This window comes from Pteropus alecto, unplaced genomic scaffold (genome assembly GCF_000325575.1).
Source record: "Pteropus alecto unplaced genomic scaffold, ASM32557v1 scaffold72, whole genome shotgun sequence".
NCBI lineage: Eukaryota > Metazoa > Chordata > Mammalia > Chiroptera > Pteropodidae > Pteropus > Pteropus alecto.
In genome coordinates this window covers 1370832-1376555 of record NW_006436811.1, presented here as the reverse complement: position 1 = coordinate 1376555, position 5724 = coordinate 1370832, and the positions used below count along the sequence as shown (strand labels likewise).

Sequence of the window (5724 nt, the reverse complement as noted above, 5' to 3'; positions counted from 1 at the left end):
CTTAAAAATGGGCAGAAGACCTGAACGGATATTTCTCCAAAGAAGAAATACAGATGGCTAATAGATATATGAAAAGATGCTCAAGGTCACTAATCATCAGAGTAATGCAAATTAAAACCATAATGATATCACCTCACACCTGACAGAATGGCTATCATTCACTGTTGGTGGGATTGCAAATTGCTATGGCCATTCAGGAAAACGGTCTAGGTGTTCCTCAAAAAATAAAAATGGATATATGTTTTGACCCAGCAATTGCACTTCTGGACATTTAACCAAAGAAAACCAAAGCAATAATTCGTTAAGATCTGTGCATCCCTCTGTTCATGGCAGTACTATTTACAATAGCTAAGATATGGAAGCAACCTAAATGCCCATTGACAGACGACTGGATAAAGAAGTTATGATTCATATATACAATGAAATATTACTCAGCCATAAAAAAATGAAATCCTATCATTTGCAACAACATGGAAGGAACTAGAGGTTAGTATGCTGAGTGAAATATGTCAGACAGAGAAAGATAAATGCCATATGATTTCACTTATATGGGTGCGGAAACTAAGGAACAAAAAGAACAAATTAATCGAAAACAGACTCACAAATATAGAGGACAATCTGGTCATGGGTATGGGAGCTGGGAGAAAGGAGTGAAGGGTTAAAGTAGTACAGATTAGTAGTTGATAGATGGTCACGGGGATGGGGAGCACGGCATAGGGAATGCAGTCAGTGGTAATGTAATGGCTAGGTGTAGTGCCAGGGGGAAAATAATGTATCGGGGTGTTGTTTCATAAACTATATTTAACAAATGCACTGTATACTTGAAAATAAGATTTAAAAAATATTTTTAAAAAGCTAATGGAAACAAAAACAATCTTATTACAAAAATGGGATAAGAAAGGTATTTTTAGTATCTGTTGAAGGTATTTTGAATTTAGAGTAAATACAATGAAATATTGCTATTGCTTTAATGAAGAATAGGATTGAAAATATAGGTGTACTTCTGTCACTTAGCAGTTACTCCTAACAGTGTCAAATGTAAATCTTATAAAAAGAGTGTCTTATATTTATGACAGAAATTCTGCAAACTATTAACTGCTTTGTGTATATGTGTAAGCTGTTAAAACTAATTTGTGGTAAAAGCCATAGTGTTAATAAATTTCCATATCTTAATTTACCAGCACTGTGCTGGTAAATTTGTAGAGCCCTTTTAAAAATTTCAACCTAAGGATAGTTTTATCTTCTCCTTGTTTTCTCTTTTCCTCTCTGTTCCCAAGCTCGGTATACTTACTGTTTTGCTTTTTCACAACTCACTATTTCTGAAGATTGTCTAGTGAACGCATAAGGCCACATTACTACAATAAATAATAAATAACTATAATAAAGTTAAACCGGAGGAGGTACGCTTTCTAAAACCGGTATAGTGAGCATGGCAATTGTACTAAATCTAACTTTCCTGTCATATTCTGGCAACTCAAAAATCCCCTGACTAGAATATTTCTTTGAATATACTCTGATATGCATTGATTAATATGCATTTTGTTATGTGAAAGGATGTGGATTAATAAAGTTTGTTCGCATCACAGTTAGATACTTCATGTGTCCAAATATTTGTCTACTAAGTACGTGCACAGATAAAAAGAAATTTGCAAAAAAATTTTGGGGAATGCTTAGGCACAATAAAAATATATGCAATTTTTACATATTACCAAAATAATATAAATAAATATAAAAAAATATATTGTGTAATACTAAAATTAGAAACAAGGTTCTGAAACTATCCCCCAACTCTCAGCTTACTTTGAAAAGGAAAACTTTATCTTTGGAGTATTCACTTCTTCAAGTGCTCACTCCGTGAGTGTATGTTATATGTATTTATATCTAGTTCCTCATAAATGTGATTTTTACTGTCTATTGTCTTTTCATCTTTGGGAAATGCAAGTTTACCTCATTTGTGCTCACGTTAGTATCAATCACTTTTTATATTCATATTATTAACTTTAGTTAGCAGCTAATTCAATTTCATTGGTTAATTTAAATTAGCATATTTTTTAGATTGCCTGGTTTCAAATCTTGTCTGAATCTCTCAAATTGTATACATATATGCAAGAATATATATATATATATACACACACACACACACACACGTATGTGTATATATATATATATATACATAGATATATACGTATGTGTGTGTATATATATATATACATACATATATATACATAAAGAATATATTTATTTGAGCAAGTTACATAACTTTTCATCTCTTGGTTTTCTAATCTGTCAAGGTCAAGACAACTGCCCTGCTGGAGGCAGTTATGTGAATTATGTGAGAGAATACATATGGCTTAATTAGAATAACTTCTGATACTTAATAAATACCTAATAAAGGTATTTAACATTTTAATCATTATTGCCATTAAACCTATAGAAATGTACAAATATCTCTGTGATAACTGCATTCCTACCTTAGGGAGTTTAGTGACAGGCCATTGTCATCTGCTCTCCTTTTCCACCTCCTCTGTCTCAGACAAAATAGTTTTAAATTTCATTCAGGACTACAATAACTTGTTCAATTAACAAAGTATAGTCATTAATATTCATTTCTATAGGCATAATTAGATTCCTCATACTTTGTAGATTCCTCATACTTTGACCTTTAAAATTAAAAATCAAAAATATTATGTTTCTAGCATTTTGGTTACACTACCATTGTTGAACACATCTCCCAAACTGAGGGATAGACCCGTGCTGTCTTTGTCATGGGCTTATTGTCTTTAATTCTACATAGTTCAAGGGAAAACATCTGAAATGGTAATTTTAAATAAATTATTTTTTAATTTGCCATCTATTATTCAAAATCAGGTCCAATTTTCCTTCATAAATGTCATACCCCCTTTGATATTACTTGACATGACTTGTTATTTATCACCAGTACTTGGTATTACTAATACTTAATATGACTCACTTGATATTACTAATACTTTTTTTTTATTTTTGCCTACACAATTAACAAATAAATGCCTTTATTCGATCTATATTATCCTTTCACTATTTTCTACTATAATTTCCAGAGAACTTTACCCTCCTGCTTCACTCGGCTCCAGCTGCTTTCTAGGATTTCATTATAGCTAAAGCCTGGGGATTTACTTCATTGTAGTTCAGTTGTCAGTTAATATTTTACTTGTGTATAGATCATATGTTTTAATTTTCTTGTTTTTTTAATCTTATTTTTTATTTGTCTTCAAAGTTGATTTTGTTGGTGTTGAATTAAAATTGCCAAATTATTTTCTCTTAGAAAATTGAGGGCATTTCTCCAAATTATTATGGAAAACTGTATAGACGATCTGATTTTTGTTTCTGTTGATCACATACATTCTTCTTCAAATCTTTTAAGATTATAATCTTACTCTCACAATGTTTAAATTTAGATGAGACTATGCTTTCCTGTGGACCTTTTAAATATAAACAGCTCAACATTCAATGGGCTTTTTTATATTTTACTAAATTTATTGGGGTGACATTGTTTAATAAAATTATATATTTCAAGTGTACAATTCGATAATATGCCATATATAAATTGCATTGTGTGTTCGCCATCCAAAGTTAGATTACCTTCCATCTCCATATATTTGACTCCCTTTACCCTTATCGATGGGCTATTTTTATTGAACACTTATGCCTAACTTCAATGTTAGAATGTCATCTACTTTTATAAATTCAAAATTGCCTTCACTACTTTTTTGTCATTTTCCTGAAACTGCTAGTAAAGTTAACCTATATGATATTATTATTATTATTTTAAACACCTATAGAACCTGGTATTCCTAGGTGGTCTCCCATTCAAGTACTAATCAGGCCCGACTCTGCTTAGCTTCTGAGATCAGAAGAGATCTGTCACGTTCAGGGTGGCATGACCATAGACATGACATTATTTTTTAATATTTTATTGAGGTATAATTGACATAATGAATGAACAAAATAAATTATACAATCACTAGGAAAGTCTGTTTGTGTGTGTGTTAATGAAACATCAAAATAATCAAAATAATTAACTTCCACCCAGAAAAGTCCTGCTTTCTTTCATTATAAATTAGTTTGCATTTTATACATACATACATAGTTAGAATTGCATCATATGCATTATTCTGTCTGGCTTCTCTCCTCAGCATAATTATTTTCAGTTTTCTTCATGTTGTTTCATTTATCAGTAGCCATTATTTTATCTGCTAAATAACATTATACATACAGAGCTGCCAATGGCCATTTGGGTTGTTTTTAGTTTTGACGATTACAAATAAAACTTCTCTGAATACTCAAGCACATATTCTTGTATGGACATATAATTTCCTTTTTCTTGAGAAAATAACTATAGTAGCTATAGCCTCACTTTATAAGAAAATCGCAATTTTCCTAAGTCATTGTTCCTTCTTCCTCCCTCTCTCCATCCCTTCCTTTCTTCCTCCCTCTCTCTCTCTCTTTCTCCTCCCCTCCTTCCTTCAATTCTTATTTCTTTTTGGTGACTACTGCCTTAGTTTAACCTTCTAGCTCTACTATTTAAATCCTATTTCTATTATAGTAACCAAAGTTTTAATTATAAATAATGATCTGTTCTCTATTAGTGTGTTGTCTCATAGCATCTAGATCTTATGTGAATTAATGAGTGTGTGTGAGTATGTGTTGGAGGGATAGCATAAATTTCCAAATTCCACTTTACACATTTATTATGTATAGATTCTATTCTACTATCTTATCCCTCATGTATTCAATGTTCACTTTCTATAAATTTATTTTGGCCATTCTCTTGATTTTTTTAAATTATCTTTAACTGACTTATAAATTTTACTGTACGCTCAACAATGAAGGATTGAGTCAATAAAAGCAAGAGAAAGTAGTAAGCATGTAGTACTTGTTTTCTCTTTCTGGGCAATTATGATGATAAAGTATAATAAATGAGCTAAATGAGAGTTAAAATTATACAGATAGAGGTAGAAACATTGCTAAATGGTTGACTGTCTAAGAGGTAGAAGAAAGGTATTTTCTATCTGGAGAAATAAAGTTAAATTTTATGTAAACTAGAAGGATCACATAAAAATGGATAAGTAACAAAGAGAAACAGCACCTGCCTCCAAATTCTATCAAAGATTTTGTCTTTATTTATGTGTTCCTATGGGCTCAATAGTATCAATAACATTAAAGTTCTAGCAGACCTAAACTGATTAATTGATAGTAATTAATTCACTAAAAAAGCGGAAGATATGTTTTTGGTAGCAAGGTATTCTGAAAATATCTCCTATAGTGTTATACTGTGGAAGCTAATACACATCATTTGACATTAACACAATGGTCTTATTCTTAGTTATTCATGAAGTTTATTTGTGGATCTTTTCAACAAAAAATACTATTCAACTCCTAATTAAAAACAGTACAAAAAAGAACATATATGTCTTTATATTTTTTAAAAGTTTTACAGTTGGATAGTTTGTTGCCTAGTTAGAAGTTGAAATAACTGTCAAGAAGAAATGTCTTCTATTAAAACAACAAAAGTACAAATGTTACTGTGGAACCAACTACTTGAAATTTATTGACATGAAAAAAATCAACTATTTTAATTATGCTCTCAGATTTTGTGCATCAGGAATTTTGATAAGATGGGGATGTATTTTGGGGATGTATTTTCTTTGCTCTATGATATCCAGGGATTTGACTAATAAAGCCTAG

The 5724-nt window shown here is 30.9% G+C and overlaps 1 pseudogene; it reads right to left on the bottom strand.

Moving 5' to 3' along the window:
* Window positions 1-3809: 3809 nt before the first annotated feature.
* LOC112481433 lies at window positions 3810-3928 on the bottom strand (annotated as a pseudogene).
* Window positions 3929-5724: the final 1796 nt, after the last annotated feature.